This window comes from Thamnophis sirtalis, unplaced genomic scaffold (assembly GCF_051295495.1).
Source record: "Thamnophis sirtalis isolate CommonGarterSnake01/CBP01778 unplaced genomic scaffold, rThaSir2_p1.2 scaffold_3, whole genome shotgun sequence".
NCBI lineage: Eukaryota > Metazoa > Chordata > Lepidosauria > Squamata > Natricidae > Thamnophis > Thamnophis sirtalis.
In genome coordinates this window covers 43,645,036-43,665,235 of record NW_028261383.1, presented here as the reverse complement: position 1 = coordinate 43,665,235, position 20,200 = coordinate 43,645,036, and the positions used below count along the sequence as shown (strand labels likewise).

At 38.2% G+C, this 20,200-nt stretch overlaps 1 protein-coding gene across 1 annotated transcript in view; it reads left to right on the top strand.

The window, feature by feature from the left end:
• PRICKLE2 (prickle planar cell polarity protein 2) overlaps positions 1-20,200 on the top strand; it is a 389,088-nt gene that overhangs the window by 129,698 nt on the left and 239,190 nt on the right. The gene's annotated exons all lie outside the window — the stretch shown is intronic.

Here is a 20,200-nt window from a genome sequence, read left to right as displayed (position 1 = left end):
GAAACCAGATTCACTTAACAATTATATTACTAAGTGAACAATGGCAGGGATTCACTTAACCCCTGTTGCAAGAAAGGTTGTAAAAAGGGGGCAAAGCTCAAATAACAGCTGTCTTGCTTAGCAATGAAAATTTCAGGGCTAGTCTGTGGTTGTTAGTCAAAGACTACCTATATAGTCAAAAATATGAGATTGTGGGTGGGGAACCACTGGCAGAGCTGCCTTTGCCCCCTTAACAGTGCAAACAACAGTTTGCACTGTTGTTCTGCTTAAGGCTGTACTTGTTATGGCTGTATATGAAAGCCAGGTACAAATTTATTGGGAAGCAATTTATTGCTAAGACATGAATAACAGTAATATGTCTAAAATCAAGAATGAAAGCCGAAAAGCTTAGGCAACCTAATTTTGCTTCTTTCTTTTTGCTATCTTAGGTCCAACACACTTCGTATGAATTTTATGGACATCGTTAAAAGCAAGGTTCTTTTAATAAAGCTTAAAGGCACAATTAGTAACCAATTTTCTAATTATAAAGCGTGCTTTAGGCGATGGTGCAAAGCAGTTTCTTAAATGGGAAGGGGATTAAATTAACTTCAAAAGCTAACTGCGTTTTCATTCAAGAAACTTGAGGTCGTTTTCAAAGCACAAAAGGTTTTCAACCTTTGAAACCTTTTCAAACCTTTTGTTCAGGTTTAAGATCTTAACACCTTCACTAAAAAAAAACAACCCTTCCTTGTTTTCCTTTGTTGATTAAAGTTTTCTTTTAACAATGCAATCCATAGTATATTGGAAATAGGTCCCACTATGTTGCATTGGCTATATTTTTATAAAAGTACCTCTGGCTTGCAGCCTAAAGGGGTATGCGCACATCTGGATAAGTATCTTCCACCTTTCCAGCAATTACCAAGAAACCAGCAATTTTAAACTGGGTTGAACTAGGCTAAGAAAAACCTACTCACTTACTCAACCCTACCACTAAGTGATTCTGCTCAAAGTTGAAGAAAATCAGGCTCTGTAAAGCAAAATCATTGGAAAGGGACTAGGACTTTTGTAAATCATTGAATTCACACTTGTGTTTGGGGTGGATAAAAATTGATGTTTTTTTGAAAAAAAAATTAAAATAGATTTTTAAAATTTAAATCAGATTTTTTATTTAAATCAGATTTTTTTGAATTTTATCAAATTTATTTTAATAAAATGCTTTTTGAGTAAAAATGTAAAAAATAGTTTTCTGTTTAAGATACATTAATAATTTAGCTTATTCAGCATGAAACACATCTTAGTTATGTAGCATGAGGCTGTATTTTCTGCAATATTGGGACTGTCGGTGAGTCAACAGCGGGTCAAAGGAGGAGCTGCTGTGGGACAGAGATGACAGTTGCTCTTTAAAAATTACGGTTTAAATCAAGTCCATTTAAATCAAGCCTTTTTACTACTCAACTTGATTTGAATCAAATCCACCCTGCTTCTTTTTTTGTCCTCAAAATCCAGCAGCCTGGTTCTCAGGAAAAAAAACAACCCCAAAACATTAGTCAGGATGATCAGCTTATGGCAAAAAAAAAAAAAAAGGCAGGTCAGTGGGAGACCAGTAGTTCAGTTCCTCCAAGCTAATTTTGTACTCTGATCAGGCAGGAAATAGTTCCCCAGGCCATATTGTTAGTGACCCCTGCCCAGCATACAGGGAATTTTTTGCAGACTGGAAAGATGGGGAAAATATTTATTTCCTTCCAAGTTAATGGAAGAGAGATCTAAGGACTTGTGCAGTTTGAAACCTCTAATGTTAGAATACATTGTTTGCATGAGTAAACATGATAGTTGTCTTCTGATGCTTGAATGGAATGGAATGGAATGGAATAGAATAGAATAGAATTCTTTGGCCAAGTGTGATTGGACACACAAGGAATTTGTCTTTGGTGCATATGCTCTCAGTATACATAATGAGAATAAAAATGCATTCATCAAGAATAAAAAGATACAATACAATATAATAGCAGAGTTGGAAGGGACCTTGGAGGTCTTCTAGTCCAACCCCCTGCCTAGGCAGAAAACCCTATACTGTTTCAGACAAATGGCTATCCAACATCTTCTTAAAGACTTCCAGTGTTGGGACATTCACAACTTCTGGAGGCAAGCTGTTCCACCGATTAATTGTACTAACTGTCAGGAAATTTCTCCTCAGTTCTAAGTTGCTTCTCTCCTTGATTAGTTTCCACCCATTGCTTCTTGTCCTACCCTCAAGTGCCTTGGAGAATAGTTTGACTCCCTCTTCTTTGTGGCAACCCCTGAGATATTGGAACACTGCTATCATGTCTCCCCTAGTCCTTCTTTTCATTGAACTAGACATACCCATTTCCTGCAACCGTTCTTCATATGTTTTAGTCTCCAGTCCCCTAATCATCTTTGTTGCTTTTCTCTGCACTCTGTCAAGAGTCTCCACATCTTTTCTACATTGTGGAGACCAAAACTGAGTGCAATATTTCAAGTGTGGCCTTACCAAGGCATTATAAAGTGGCATTAACATTTGACGTGATCTTGTTTCTATCCCTCTGTTTATGTAGCCTAGAACTGTGTTGGCTTTTTTGGCAGCTGCTGCACACTGCTGGCTCATATTTAAATGGTTGTCCACTAGGACGTCAAGATCCCTCTCACAGTTACTACTATTGAGCAAGGTACCACCTATATTGTACCTGTGCATTTTGTTTTTCTTGCCTAAATGTAGAACCTTACTCACTTGTATCCAAGATATAACACTTGGCGATAAGGTTACTAAAAAGCTATCAAATCATACTAGGAAACAATAAAAACAATATAAATTGAAAGATACAATCAACATGGTTATAGTCATAAGTGGGGAGAGATAGATACTAGGAAGGAAGAGAATAATAATAATAATAATAATAATATATTCTTGGTAAATTATTGACAGTGTTGTGGGAATTAGTTGTTAAGCAGAGTGATGGCATTTGGGGGGGGGGGAATTGTCCTTGTGTCATGAGGGCATCAATTTATCAATTTATTTTCCATAGCACCTGAAGAAGCAATGGATGGAAGCTGGTCAGGAGAGAGCCAACCTGGAAATAAGAAGGAATTTTCCTGACAGTGAGAATGACGAATCAATAGAACAGGTTGTCTCCAAGAAAAGATTGGATAATCATTGTTCTGGAATATTATAAGGTCTGCTGCCTTGGGCAGTGGGTTGGAATAGAAGACCTCCAGGGTCCATTCTAGCTCTATGATTCTATGTTTGATGCCTCTTATCTTCTGTATCAACAATTATTTATTCCTGTAAGGTAGCCACTGATCATTGGACCAGGCTGTCAGCACTGCATCCATGCTGAATTTAATTGCAATAGATGTATTTAAACTGTGTAGTTCTTCAGCAAACAAGTAAAATTCCATAACTTGAAAATTAGCATTCTTGTTGGGTAAATTCACGAAGTTTCCTTGATTAAGCATTCTTCTCTAGAAGTGGTAGAACTAAAGGGCCACTTTAATGCTACAAACAGCAAGAATTTCTTTTTTTAATTCTTTTTTTGTTATTCCTTCACAAGTGGGATAAATAGATGATAGATGGATGGATGGACGGATGGAAGATAGATAGATAGATAGATAGATAGATAGATAGATAGATAGATAGATAGATAGATAGATAGATAGATAGATAGATGATAGATAGATAGATAGATAGATAGATGATTACTTTTCTGATTGAATTATCTTTCCACCAATACCTTATTGTATATATATAATCTTTTTAAAGAAAAACCTAGAAAGTGAAAAGTTTTACATTCATTCTATTTATAAGATAAGCGTCCAGCAAGATGCCACAATACCAGTGAAACAGCTGCCAGTGAAACGCTCTTGTGTGTGGCAGAAGATTCACAAACAGAGTTCTGCAATGCTACACTTTGGGTTTCAGACTGATTAGCATTAAAACAACTCACAAAAAGGGATTACCTTCCCATATAAATGAAATGAAATGGATATCAATGAAACTTCTCGGATTTAATTTCAGCTAGGCTGGAGTTACAGTGAGGTGTGCCGTGGGAAATAATGTTCGGAACAGCTAAATGGAAAGGGTTGGTTTTTATTTGAAAGGAACACACACACACACACAACACACGCACATGCACACCCAGACACATAGAAAATTTTTGCTGAATTCATCCACTCCTTTATAAGATGTCCTGTTTAAGGAAAATGGAGGAAGAGGAGGAAGAGGGGAAGATTTGGAAGTTGCACAGTTAACAAGACTGCTGCGGTTTCCCCCTCTTAGACAGATAATCTATACAATGAAAAAAAAATGTGTTACCAAATTATTTTAAAAATAAACGAGCGGGAATACAGATCTCTCAATTTCTTGCAGAATCCCCAGCGTATAACAGAGTGAACCACATACCTTGATTGTTGAATAATATTTCCTTAGTCTAGCCTTAAACCAAAAGACAAAAACAATGACATCCTTTAAGGTCTGTATCAGCATTTTAAGACTCTTTCATACCTTCTGAAGAGGGGGGGAGTAAAATAGGCAAAGCCACTAAATGTGGCCACGTAATGCTTTTCCTTGCCAGCATTCTGTTTGTGCTTTGACAGCATTATTTTGATAATCACTTTTTATTTCCTGTACAATTCAGTAAGTTCCTATTTTCAACTTGCATCAATGCTTGTTCTTGGCTGTCTTTTACATAATCATACCATACGTGCTTTTCTTCTTTGACATTTTGTTTGACTCGAAGTAAATCTCTGTCACCATTTCCGTGGGGCGGGTGTAATCAATATCACTATGGGGATGTAATGCATGGTGAACAGTTTTCTTATTTTTTTGAACCGAGCTGTCCAGTTCAGCTTGATGTTCAGTTATTATTTGCATCCCCTCGTATCATCCCACTTATGTTCCAAATTGTCTCCCGGGAGTAGAGATGGTCAAGAAGATGCAGAAGGAAGAGTAAGCTAGATTAGCATTTATTTAGCAAAGAAAAGCAAGACACGACGCTATATATCTATTTCAGGACAAAAACTGAACACGTACATGTGGCTTATTGGCATTTTGTCCTGAGAAAAGGTCAGTCCTGGGAATGTGAATAATTGAAAATGCATCAACAGTTTTTTTAGGTAGAAAAACAATTTTAGTACAGAAATACCAGGAGCAATCAAGGAGTCGATTCCATTATGGGCTGACATTTTATTACTTTCTCCAGTGATGAAATTCAATTTTTTTTACTACCGGTTCTGTGGATGTCACTTGGTGGGCATGGCAGGGGAAGGATACTGCAAAATCCTCATTCCCACTCCACTCCTAGGGGAAGGATATTGCAAAATCTCCATTCCTGCCCCACTTTGGGGTCAGTCAGATGTGGTATTTGCCTGTTCTCCAAACTACTCAAAATTTCCACTACCGGTTCTCCAGAACCTGTCAGAACCTGCTGAGTTTCACCCCTGGTTAGGGTTGGACTGTGCTTTGTTTCTTTTAATGTATAAAAGTCACTTTTGCCTCTTCAGGTAAATATTCCCCAAATGGTGGTTTTGACTAAATATAGTACCATGTTGTTGTGTCACAGTAACATGGGACATACCAAGCTGTGATTCTACTTGAGAAAGTGGAGAAAACTGTCAAATGCAACTTAACTGTTAGAGGAGAATATTTGTAGCTCAGAGTTATTCAATCACAACAGAGCTGGAAAGGACCTTGGAGGTCTTCTAGTCCAACCCGCTGCTTAAGCAGGAGACCATTTCAGATAGGTGGCTGTCCAGTCTTTTCTTAAAAGCCTCCAGTGATGAAGCCCCTATAACTTCTGAAGGCAAGTTGTTCCACTGGTTAATTGTCCTGTTAGGAAGTTTCTCATTAATCCCAGGTTGCTTCTCTCCTTGATTAGTTTCCATCCATTGTTTCTTGCCTTGCCTTCTGGTGCATTGGAAAATAAGTTGACCCCCTCTTCTTTGTGGCAGCCCCTCAAATACTGGAATACTGCTGTCATGTCACATCTTCTTTCCCAATTCTTGTAAGCATTCTTCATATGTTTTTGTCTCCAGGCCTTTAATCATCTTAGTTGCTCTTCTTTGCACTTTTTCCAAAGTCTCAACATCTTTTTTCTAACAATGGTGACCAAAACTGGATGCAGTATTCCAGGTGTGGCCTTACTATGGCTTTGTAAAGCGATAGTAATACTTCATGTGATTTTGTTTCTATGCCACTGTTTATACCACCAAAGATTGTATTAGCATTTTTGATTGCTGCAACACACTGCTGGCTCATGTTTAAGTGATGGTGACCAAACTAAGATAACTTCAGCACTGATGATGTTGTTTAGTTTGGGTAATGAATCATCTGCAAGAAAACAACCAAGCTTAAATGCAACTTAAACAGACAAAAGCAGTTGATGGTTTTCAGATACTTGAGCTTTTAGCTCCAGCCAGTTCCAATCAACATTGCCAGGAGGAACAGATAAGGAGAGTTTTAGACAAAAATGTCTAGACGGCACCATGTTGTTATTTCTGGTTTATCAGATGCATGCAGGTGCCCAGGGAATGTGCTGCAGAATATATCCAATGCAGGAATCAGGTAATTACCTCCCCCCCTCCCTTTTTCTAGCTTTATTAACAGCACTGTTTCTAAGAAGCAGGTTAGAATTGGATACAGTTCTTCTCGCTTTGGGAGCTGACTCACACTCATTCTGTCACACCTGTCTTTATAAACTGAGAAGTATAACAAGAACAGAGGGAGGATACAGGAGAAGGAAGCATCTCTACGTCTGGGTCTGATGCTGCTGAATTCCTCTTGCAGATTTGAGAGAGATTTTTGACTTGCAAAATTCACAGCTCTGTCAGGGGTCTGCGAATGTTTCATGGAAGAACCCCATTGGGCTCCTGTGCTTCCTAAAAACCAAGAACTCGAAAACAAATAAACCAGCAAAGTAGCTCATGGTTGCATATTGCACACAGTGCTACCATTAGCTCGGTATATATGCCTGCAATTTTATTTTTGGAAAAAGTATATTTAGGAACCATTGAAGATATCATTAAAGTGCCAATCCCAACTGTCCCACTGTTCAGAAACGTTTAGATATTTGGAAACTGGTTGAGACTGCATAATGGAGCCTGGTAATTAAAACATGATTTGCACTGGGTAGCTTAATTGGCTTCTTTTTCACTTTCACTGACACACATACACACAGAGTGATAGACAGCATTTGCCTGTTGTTAATATTGGCTCATTTCTACTGTTCCATAGAAATTGAAAGTGTCCTGGGATAGTGAGATTTGGGTCCGGTCTTCTTGCATGTATTATCACAAAGATTAAGTTGAAAGAGATTGTTCTACAAATAGATAAAGTCATCCCCAACTCTAGGGGGCAGTGCTCATCCACGTTTTAAAGCCAAAGAGCCAGCGCTGTCCGAAGGCATTTCTGTGGTCATGTGGCCGGCATGACTAAACACCAAAGGCATACAGAACACTATTACATTCCCACCAAAGGTGATTGCTATTTTTCTACCTGAATTTTTAATGTGCTTTCAAACTGCTATGTTGGCAGAAGTTGGAACAAGTAACGGGAACTCACTCTGTTACATGGCGCTATGATTTCGAACTGCCGAACTGCTGATGTTTCTGATCGACAAACTCGGCGTGTTAGCCACTGAGCCACTGCGTCCCTTGGTTCTACAAATAGGCATGCTTATATCGTTAACGTGAACTAATAATAGGCATGATCCAAGACCTTTAATTTTGTAGATGTAGAAAATAGAGATGGAGTATCTCTACTCCAGGGATGTGAAAAAGTGTTGTTTTCCAGATGTTGTTTTCCAGGTGTTGCCACCCTACAAATCCCAGCACTCATGCAAAAATGGCCAATGTTGAGAGATATTAAGGCTATTTAGTGCAACCTCTGTAGGATCCAGCCATTCTACTCTTCTGAGTAAACATACATGTTGTTCCTTCCACCCCATTTGGTTTTCTGTCCAGGAACTATCCAGTTTTTCTTCTCCATAGTGCTGCTCTCTGCTGTTCTGTATTTATTTAAGCAGACATAACTCATTCATTGGGTCTAAGCACGTACTGTCTTTCCCATAATAACAGAACAGTGGGGTTTTCAGTATAAACAGAAGGAAATACTTCGTTATATGGTTAAACAAAGGAACTTACCGCCATGAGATGTAGTTGATACTCATCAACTTGAATGACTTAATGTTGTATATCAGTCAGAGTACAAAGAAGGGGAAGTTAGTAACTAAATATTTAGTCAATACTGTGATGTTTTAGAAGATTTCTTTTCTCTTTTTTTCTTGTTTTTTTCTGTAAGGCAATTTCTCTTTAAATAATAAAACAATGGAGATATTGGCATTCAACTCAGAAATTTATGAGGACTTAACATGTCATTTCTCTTTTTGTTAAAGTTAACTCAGTGTATTCACCAAGAATCCACTCAATGCCAGGTGATTTCTGTTAGGATCCTTCTATTTGATTATTGATACTATGTCTTTGCATTAATTTCTTTTCTTTCTTGTTTTTAATGATTAATTGTAGTTAAGCAATAGGTGGTAGGATTCTAAAATAGGAGGAAATCTCACCCACATGGTATTTTTTTAATGTAACACATAAGTCGCTTTTCATTCTAATCATAATGCATAAGTCATTGACACTACTTGAACAAGCCTGTAATATTCTGTGTACTTAATATTGCATTTCTATGATCCAGCAGAGTAGCATCTTGATAAGAACATAATATTTTGGTTTGGGTATAAAGAATTTTCCCATTCACTATTTCAGAGTCCAAAAATTCAATCCTGTGTCTATCCTGAAATATGTCTGACCTCTAGAAAAAGATTTATATTCTAGTAAACCATATTTAGTTCTGCTACTATGCTCAGTAATGAATGCCATGAAATAAGCCAAACTCAAATACACTCTCCTGTTCCTCATCTACAAGTCCTCTTATCTAGAAAAGCATGTGGATTAGTCTGTCTACCATGTGTGATCCTTGGCTTTTTATGCAGAGCTTCATCCTACAACAAGAACCTTGCTTTCATCTCCATCCTTACATGAAACACAATGAAAAGGCAACCATAACTTAACATTACATAAAAACCATAACAACACTTTTAGGCAAACGGCTAACAAGAAGGAAACAAGAAAGCTTTCCCCTTCCTTTGTTATGTTTCAATTCAGTGCCCCCAAAGCATTTGATCCCTTTGCATACAATAGGTATATATAAAAAGTAAGTTTTATTTACATTAAAAAATGCAGGTTTTTTTGATAGCCTTTTGGGCTTTAAGCCTAAAATAAAGAGTTTATTAAAAGGTTCTGAGAGAGATACAAAGAGAGGGATCTGTTTGTAGAGTGAGAGCAAACAAGCAAGACACAGTTAGCAAAACAAAACAAGGACATGGTCCTAAATAATTTCAGAGGCAAAGTGAAATGTACTAAATGTAATCTTCATAGATTAGATGTTTGATGAAGATTACACTTTTGGGCCAGTCCAGAAGTTTGATGCAAATGCTAAGAACTGACAAGCTATAACTTTACAACAGAAACTTCCAATACTGAATTGTGTTTATTCTATAATCATGCATGGGATTTCTCTCATTCATCCTTCAAGGAGCTTCCATCACTTACATTCTCTAGATCTCCAAATTCTGTGAACAAGGGTATTGACAAGATGTTTGTGTGTGAGAGAGAGAGTGTGTGTCTCTGTGTTTGTGTGAAGAGAAGAAAGTCAAGATGGTGGGCATAAGCATGATTATGTGAAGGAAGCCTTCGCTCCCCACTGCTTTTATACATGCGTTGTGGCTGCCATTTTGACCTCCCCATCCCCACCCCGTGGATGCCTGTAACTATAATTACGATAGCTAGCTAAACTCAAGGTTAATCCATCATGAGGGATTTGGTCCTTCTACCCCAAATCTAGTACTGTTTCTCAACCAAGTTGGGGATGTCGCTCCAAAGTTACTTCAACTTCAGTCGCCACAATGTAAAAAAGATGTGGAGACTCTAGAAAGAGTGCAGAGAAGAAGAACAAAGATGATTAGGGGACTGGAGGCTAAAACATATGAAGAACGGTTGCAGGAACTGGGTATGTCTAATGAAAATGTTTAATGAAAAGAAGGACTATTGTTGACATGATAGCAGTATTCCAATATCTAAGGGGCTGCCACAAAGAAGAGGGAGTCAAAGTATTCTCCAAAACACCTGAGGGTAGAACAGGAAGCAATGGGTGGCTACTAATCAAGGAGAGAAGCAACTTAGAAATGAGGAAAATTTTCCTGTCAGTTAGAACAATTAATCAGTGGAACTGCCAGAAGTTTTGAATGCTCCAACACTGGAAGTTTTTAAGAAGAATGTTAGATAACCATTTGTCTAAAATGGTATAGGGTTTCCTGCCTAGGCAGGGGGCTGGACTAGAAGACCTCCAAAGTGCCTTCCAATTCTATTCTATTCTATTCAATAAAAAAACAGTGTTGGTCTTCTCATCCTGAGGCAAAAAATGACAAGAAAAATGAAATAGGAGATATGTGTTAAGGTTAATGATTTTTTTAAAAAAAATCATTACCAAACTTAACAAAGTAAAATCAAATTTATTTATGTCCCATCTTTATTATTTTTACAAATAACGTGTCCAACGCTGCTATCTTCAAAGACAAATATGAATGTTTTGATGGTGTGAAAGGCATGATTTCTGGGATGTAAGCTATTCCAAGCAAAGCTGCCTTTTGCAATTGACCGAAGGTGATGGTTCTCTGCCATTGAGATACACATCCCATTTCTCTCAGAGAAGTTGGCTTGAGCCAGGGGCAAATTATTTACAGCAATGGAATTTAAATAACCAGAAAACTAAATAAGAGCAGCAGACGAGTGTCATTTTAACATTCCATCTGAAGTAAATGCAAAGACTTTCATCTTTCCAAGCCGTAATTGCTCTTCAGAAAAGGTGAGGTGACAGTTTCAACTAAATGTACCTCTACCTCCAGGGTCCTATGTGAGGTGCACACACACAAAAAAACAGCAGCAGCATTTTTTTTCTCCTGACCCCCAAAAGGACAACAACAAATATTTGGGTAAGGTTATTCCTTGATCAAGCATCCCGTTGGTTATGTAGAGATTGCAATTCCTAAACAGGATACTGGTGGATTTCAATTTGAGGCAAGCTGTTCTAGGTAGTGTATATCTATGGAGATTCTCAATCATCCAGGTCATGGTTGTCACAGAGGTGCTTTTTCTATAAAAGGCAGCTGGATTTTCTTGTGTTTTTTTTCCCCTCTGAAAATGTTTCACTCCTCATCCAAGAAGAACAACTGAACAACTTCTTGGATGAGAAGCAAAATGTTTTCAAAGGAAAAAAACCACACGGGAAAATCCAGTTGCCTTTTGGAGAAAGAACCTGTCAGATCTGCAGCTTTCTTTTGGATCTTTGGCCTGGCACACTTTCTATTATTCTACTATATCTTTTTCTATTGTGGAAAAATGGGAGGGGGGTTGTACGGAGTTACCTACTGTGTAGTCAAAACAAAATTCTTTCTAGAAAGCCAAGGTCATCCTTTGTCTCTGCGCCTCTGCACCTGGCCGGAACTGGATGGGTGGAACTGCCAGCACAGCAGTGGAAGATTGGACCATGTGATAGAATTGTGGGTGTGGGGGCAAGATCATGAACTTTCAACTAGGTGGGGAAAACCTGGAAGCTTTCAAATTCAGATTTTCCCAGATTTGCCAACATGGCTCTCTTAATAAATTGGAATTTTGAGCAATACTTTGTCTTGGATTCTGATTTACTTTTGGATGCTATTTGGAACCCTGACATTAATCCGAATCTGAAAGCTTCCAGGTTGCCCCCACCTAGTTGAAAGTTTACTTATGGATGCTATTTGGAACCCTGACAGCACCTTTGTGTCTAGATATTATAGTTGAAATGAAAAAGGCCCACCTCTCCTCCCCACTTGATAGCTTCATAAAGCAGGGAAGCTAAGAAGAGACCAACTGGTCTTTGACAATAGTTTGTTTTTTATTTTATTTATTTATTAAAAAATTATGTGCCACCCATCTTGCTGTCCAGCCAATAATACTCTGTCTCCAGACCGCTCAAGGCCTTAAACCTAAACCTAAATTTGTTCCAGAAACACACTGATAAATACTGCAGCTATAATGATAACAAAGTGATGAGTTAATACATCCCTCGGTTTTTTTTCTGAAACATTCCAAGACTTTTTCAAAGACCAGCGTGTTGTAACAGTCTAACAATCTGAATGTCACAAGGTCCCGGCCTCCCAGCTTAATGTGGAAAATTTGGTGGAGCTGCCATCTAAGCCCGTTATAGCATTCCTACACAGAAAACATCTGGTCGCAGGAAATTGAGGTCCTTGTATATAAATCATGCTATAAAATAACCCTGCATGTGTGTATACATAAACACTGAGACCCTGGGACAAATTGTCTATACGTGACACATTGTGTGCAGGATCTTTTCTTCACCGATGGAAAGTCTGTTATTTCTAAAAGATGGTCCGACAATCTCTACAAACCCAGAGTTGGGTCAATATTTCATCTTCAGCTGGCTCTTATTCAAGCTGCAATTCCTGTCAGCTTGCAGTCAATTGAAATAACGGAGGGAGATAAAGGTAAGTAATGCACGGGGCCTCCGTACTGAAATGCTGAAGGCCATATATCTGGTAATTTGATGCTTCATAAATGCAATCTTCTTGTTCAGTATTTGACAGGCCTGGCTGTCTCATTTATCTGTCTGCGTGTTCATGCAGCAACATATATTGTATGTGAGTGCATGGCTTTGTGGGGGCGAGGTGTGAAAAATAAAAATAACAGCTAAGGAGGGAACAGTGTTGCTCAGGCAAAATGGTTTTGGTTTTCTGGTTCTCGGTCTCTTTTCTTTTTTGCCTGAGTTGGGGTGATGAAGGTGTTTTAATCCTCAAGGAAGAGGGATTACAATGCTTTCAAAGGCCGCCCATAGATTGCATCTTTCAGAGCATAAGCTGAAAACACAAGCACAATTAACACTATCAGCAGTTTTTCCCCTCTGCACAAGCGTAAACATTTTAAAATACAAAATAGACTGAGCATCAAGTTGTTGCACCGTTAGGGAACTTTTGGCTATAAGCATGCATACATTATAATAAAGGCTGGATTTGGCCTTAGAAAGGGAATGAAATAGAAGATTTCAACACTTGATAACAGTAATAAGTGCCTGCAGATTTGTCATTCCTCTGTATTTTTCCTCATCAGTCTCCAAACCACCAACTTGAGTTTATAGAGCTTTTTGGCAAATGTTGACTGCTGTAGTTGTCTTTGAGGATCAAGCACAAATTATCATCATCCTGGGCCAGGACCTCAGAAGAATTATGCAAACATAAAGAGAGGGTTTGTTCTGAATTATGTTTTTCTTAAGACAGCATCCTGGAGTCCTTTCAAATAGTTGGCCATTTCCGTCTTTCATTTCTTGTGCTTTCTTCACTCACCCACAATGCAGCACCAGGAACAGTTAAAACATTGATGAAAGAAATGTCCTTCTGGGTTCAGCTCCAAGTGGGGAAAAAGACACTGGAGACATGGATGCTGCTTGAAAAGATGGTTTATTGTTGGACAGGGCCACATGGCTTGAGCCCTGAACAGAAAAGGTGCTTCAATGTTGGTGGAGAAGAAGAGAAGGGCTGAAGGAGGGGCTTGCTAGGCTTTTTATAACCTGTTTATCCCACCTCTCTGTTTCCTGTTCCTGTGTAAGAAATGTATTCTGATTGGTTGTCGGACTCCCATGGGGCCATACAGGGGCTACTCTCTAGGCTGTGGTTTGAATCCAGGTATGGATGAGTTCTCAGATGCCATGTGGTCAGTTGAGTAAAGGGCCAATATTATCATGCTTTCCTGTAGCTGGAAAGCTAGTGGTGAAGTCTTTATTATGTAAAGTGGACTGGCTCGGCCGTGTTAATGGCCTATTAACAGTGGGGATGGGCAGGAAGCTACAGGCAACTATTCTGTCTTTCAAAACATGTCTCTTTCCCCTCACATCCAGAGAAATATTCTGCCTTTTCAATATTTCCTAGGATATTTCATTTTTCTGGGAGAGGCCTGGATGATAACTTCCCACAACATAAAGAAACAGGCCAAAGAGAGTGTATAGATGGATACCAGCATAATGTCTTATACCTCAGTTTGCTGACAATGACAGAAGTAACAAACTCCCAACATATTTGGAAAGGATGATGTGTGAAACGTGAATCATACATTTCAGCACACGTCAAGCGTCTTACTCATTTTTTTTTTTATCCTGAGATTTCATGCACGGGGGAGTGCTGTGTCTCAGAGCTTCTTCAAATAACAAAGATTTCCTGAATTTGACTGCATCTGCTCGTGGCAGCTTGGATATACAGGTAGTCCTCGATTTATGAACCACAGTTCAGCCCTGAATTTCTGTTGTTAAGAGAGACATTTGTTAAGTGAGTTTTGCCCCATTTTATGACTTTTCTTGCCGTGGTTGCTAAAAGAATCGCCACAGTTGGATTAGGATCAGAAGTGATATCTCTGAGCTAGAAATAATCTATGTGGTTTGAATGAGTTTTTAATCTTGGGTGGTAGAGCCTTAAAACAAAAGAAAACTCTGTTGTATTAGAGCTGTTTGGAGAAATTGTCAATTAAATGGTATAGAACAGTGATGGCTAACCTTTTTGGTGCCGAGTGCTGAAAGCGCGCTTGCAGACACATCCACAATGCAATGTGCGCGCAACCCCGCACCCCGCCCACCCGTGCATGCACAGCAGAGACCTAAAAACCAGCTGGTCGGTGGGAGGCACGCACTCATGCACAGTGGAGCTGAACTAGGGCAAGGCCTCCCATGCCTGCAGGGGGGACCTAGGATTATAGAGCCATAGGTTGGGCATCACAGGTATAGAAAATCACAGCTTCATACATTGCATTACATATAGAAAATCCAGAAGCATTGTAACAAAATGTAACCTTTCATTTAACATGCAGGGAAGAAGGTATTGGGCATTTTTCTATGTCTTCCAAAATTGGAGCCTCGTTTGTGGCTTTACTGATATCTTTGTTTTGCTGTAATTAGCCCAGAAAATTTGTGGTGGATTAAATGGATTGAAATTATTTATTTTATAATTTATTAGTGTCTATTTTTGAAACTTCCTAAACTGTTTTCTGATAGATATCCTAACCCTTTCTCTAGATAGATAAGATAAGATAAGATAAGATAAGATGATAAGATAAGATAAGATAAGATAAGATAAGATAAGATAAGATAAGATAAGATAAGATTAGACAGGGAGACAGACCTTAGTTTGCCATTTGCCATACAATCCACACAAGCTGGTGTCATAATAAAGTGTTAGGCTCTAAAGTGTCAGAAGGTTCTGTTATTAATATTAGACAATATGGCCAGATTTGTCTAACATAAGTTTGTTTGATCTGTGCCAAGTTTATAGATGCTGCTTTATCTTGCATAGTTTACATCAGTCGTTGCTCTAACTTTAGTGTCTCATCTGGGCAGGGATCCATTCAACATATGTATGAAAACCAACGTTTAAACAAACTCTTGCTGTAACTGCAAGTTCATAGGAACTTGAAGATGTTTTCCAATAAAACTGTTACAAATAGCAAACATAAGCCTTTTCTAACTAAACCTTGTACTGTAACAAACATTTTCCTGATGTTAACTTTGATGAATTATGAACTTGTGAACCCAAAGAAACACTGGAACAGATTTCATCTGCAATCCTTTGGTTTGTGTTTTAATGACTCTGTTTATTTCACTTATCTTTAGTGATTCACAATGTAGAATAAACATGCATTTGGGCATTGTGATAAATATATGCAAGAAGGTAACTTTTAAGGAAAGAAAGCAACAACTGTCAGTAAAAAAAACAACACAAGCCAAATGTAGAAAATCTAGGAGAAAGCTTCAAAGGAATTTAGATCTTAAGCATTTTGAAGAGCATTTTATGACTGTTCCTGGCTAGCTTTTATCTCCATCTGCCTCTCATGGGGTGGAACCATTGATTAATGATACCTATTAAAGTAAGCAGAGGTGATTTTGGGTCATTTTGAGGTTTCAAGATGCCCCAGGCGAAAGAGCCATATAACCTCCGCTCTTTCTCACCCCAATTTCCCACCTCCTTTGTCACATTTTCTCCAGCTATTTTGCAAACATCTGCAACAGCACAACACTGACACGGAACACATGTTTTCTTGAAAAGTAGTACCTCCAAAAGGACATGGGAACAACTCCCAGCTAAGTGCTTTGAATTGCAACCAAAAATTTCAAATGCAGCCATACATTCTTTTCATGGAATGGATTACCATATAGAATGTCTGCGCATGATAAAAACAAGTGTCTTTTCCTGAAAAGAAAAGCATATTTTCAAATAAGCGTTGAATTTATCATCCAACAGCATTTAATACAAATTAAATAATAATTATGTAAATATTATGTTACAAATAATAAGTTATAGTTTATTGGGTTTTCAAGATAGAAATGGATGGTAAGATAGTTGCATTTCTATTGCCAAAAGAACAATAATTGCAGTTCATCATCCAAAAAGAGGGAGAATATGCTGAAAGGTGTTGGATCTATGTAGTATTACTTTATAATATGTAGTTAGGTAGCATCAAGCATGGACAAATATTGATGAATGCATTGGAAGAGTGAGAGAATTGTTAAAAGAAACAATTGGCGAAACACCTGGCGATACCTGTGATGTGATACACCAGTGGTATTATTAACTGAACACAAACCGAACTGGACAGTTTGGACTTGAAAAAGAAAAAAGAAAAATGAAGGCTAGTCATTCATTACATCCCTGTGGCGATATTAATAGATTATATTTGCCCCATGGAAATGCAAGCAAAGGTTTACTACAAGTCAAATAAAATGTTAAGGAAGAAAAGCATGCACTGACTGATTATGTAAAAGACAGCCAAGAACAAGCATTGATGCAAGTTGAAAATCGGAACTTATTGAATTGTACGGGAAATAAAAATTGACTAACAAAAAATAATGCAGTAAAAGCACAAACAGAATGCTGACAAGGAAACCATTACATGGTCAAATTTAGTGGTTTTGCCTCTCCCCCCCCCCCTGAAATAGTATGAAAGATTCTTAAACGTCTGGTGCAGATCCCAAAGCATTTAATTGTTTTGTCTTTTGATTTAAACATGGATTAAGGAAATATCTCAATTATTGAGCTATGTGGGTCACACTGTTTATACCCTTCCTTCTGTCTAAGGTATAAAGCCAGGTGGGTGACCTTGAATCAGTTCCTCCCTATTGATTGGTTTATTAAATTTTAGTCCTCTTAGCCCTAGGAAGATGACAAGGACTAAACCACCAACCTCTCAAAAATCTTGTTAAGAAAACTGCAGGGATTAGTTTTTAGGTTGGTGCCAGGAGTCTATTGTACACTAATGTGAAGACACATTTCCTGTCGTCCCCCCCCATTATAAAATACAGCTCACAGAAGATTTTGCTAATGTCTCATTCACTGGTCATTAGTCAAAAGTCGTTGGTCAAGGCTTCCCAAAATAAATTAGAACCCAGCTCACAGCTGGCTACAATATGGTAAGGAATTAAACAGCTCCTAATGTTGCCTCTTTTTAATTACGCCAAATTCCTTAGCAGAAGTGTCTTTCTTGTATACAATCTACTTAAATTAACATGAATATTGGGCATGTGTGATTTTGTTTATACAAAAACAAAAAACTTGTGTTGTTTATTCAATAATGACAAGTTTTCAACTTTAAACCTTTGGCATTTTTAGGTGCTAACTAAATTTAGAATAAATGTACAGTAGCCTAAAGGAAAGCTTGTAATAAATGAAAAAGGAGAACAACACTTAATAAAAGGGAAAAGAACTCGTAGTAAAATCTGGATTCTAATTCCTGGATCTCAAGACAAGTTATGGTAGTATACAATTCTTTATTGGCCAAGTATGATTGGACACACAAGGAATTTGTCTTCAGTGCAAAATCTCTCAGTGTATATTAAAGTTATAAGTGATAAATCATGATCATAGTCATCATAAAAATATATTCATCATAGTCATAGGATACAACAGTTAGTTTCATTTCTCTATGCAATAGAGAGGGAGGGCAGAACAGTCTTGCATGCAAGCGGAATATGTAGACACTCATGAGGACAGAAATTGGTATTCATAATAAAAACCATGAGTTAGCAACCACAGGAATCCTTTTAAATCTCTTTCTTTTTTCTCTCTCTCTCTCTCCCTCCCTCCCACCCTCTCTCCCTCCCACCCTCTCCCTCTCCCCCTTTTATTGCTGGTTTTAGAAGTTTTTCAAATGTTGTTTCAACCTTTTCACCTCTTGGATCTCCGTGAGTTTTGAAAATTGCATTTTCACACTTTGAACCAGTATGAAAGAGAGAGATTCTTGTAATGCTACTTTGCCTGCTCACAACCTTGAAACAGTGGTCCCTGCAGTTTTCTAATCAGCATATTTCCTCCTTTGGAAAGAGCAGCATTTGTCTGTGTGAATGTAGCACAGGATGGAGAGCAAAGATTATGGCCAACACAGGGAGAACAGGAAGATTGCAGTATCTTCAACAGACTCAAAGAACCATCGGCTGCTCAGGGTAGAGAGCTGATAAGTCTTGGTGAGGATGGATTTTGCATAATTATTCCTTTCTGGTCTACGTAGATAATTTTTGACATCCGTACACTTCTGAACTCTGCCTGCTGGCATTGTTGGGAGTCTTGATAATCAAAATAGAAATTAATTCAAAATTAAAATAATCCAGCCAGAAGTCACTCGAGAAGTAATTAATTGAAAGGCCCAGAGGGGAGTCTATGAGTAAAGTTGCAAATATTGTCCTTACAACTGCAGATTTTTTAAAAAAAATCATTGCCATCTAACACAAGGGAAGTTGGAGATAAAATTACGTGGCTTATAGCTTATTCCTTTATTGTTTGAACATGTACTGGCCTTAGCCTGCGCACACCCTCTCACTCCAACCAATGGCAGTGCTGTCTGTAGTTGATGGAAATTATACTGGTGGAAGCCACCAGATTGGCAGAGGTTGAGTTACCCAAACACACTGAGAAAGCAACATTTCCAGGCCAGGAGAAAAAAAACAAACAGAGCATTTTGTATCTCAAGTCAGCTTATCAGAAAGTCCTGCTGTGGTAGTTTGGCTGGACTAATTATTTTAGCAGAAAGCACTGGCTCGCATTTCCCTTCAAGTGTAATTTGGGGGACCCGGTGATGGGTGAATTCAAGTACTGCGCCTTCTAAACAATGTTTGACGATTTATCATTTTGTGTTGTTTAGTTCACTATAGCTTGCTTATAAGACAGACTGCCATTTGGTCCTGCCAATTTATTTCTGTTTCTAAACCTCTCCTATGTTCTAATGATGACGACAGTCAAGAGACAAACAAGTACAACAACTATATGTGTATACTTTTTTGTTCTTTTTTTAAAAAAAGGGGGAGAATACATGTTAAAATTAAATATGTATACTGAAAAGGAATTATAAATACCATCAACATAAAATAGAGCTTGCTCAGAAGCTGAAATACACCAAATAAATGAGATGAAGAGTGGGAAGTAGAGGAGTGAGGTAAGGGAAGAAGAGAGGGATAGGAGTGAGGACAGGGGAGGGAGGAACAGAGAAAGGAGGAATGGAAAGGGGAGACAGGTGGAAGAGGAAGGGATAGTAAAGAAGAGAAGGATGACAGAGGGAAGAAAGGAGGTAGGGAGGGGGAGGAGAGAGGGGGAAGAAAGTGATGTATAGGGTACAAACATGGTGTATGGTGAGCAGAAGAGCCAATAATTGTTTTTGGGAGTTGATGGTAAGGTGAATTGATGTAAACATTTAATAGTACAATATGATGTTGGCTATGTAATAGTGATTATATGCTATGAAAATGAAAAACTTTATTTTTTAAAAAAGAGACAAACAACTCTCAGTAGAGACAGAGAAAAGAGACAAGGATGACAGAACAGGTAGTGAGATCCTAGCTTTCAGGAACTAAAAAATTACAACTTTATTTCATTGTCATTATCATTCCATCATTTTTCATTATGGTGGGATTGCTATGTAGGTTGTCTTCAACTCACAGCAGTTTATTTAGTGACCAAAGATACAACGGCACTGAAAAAAGTGACCAATGACTGTTTTTCACAATTACAACCTTTGCAGCATCTCCAAGGTCATGCGATCAAAATTCAGAGGCTTGGCGTCTGGCTCATATTTA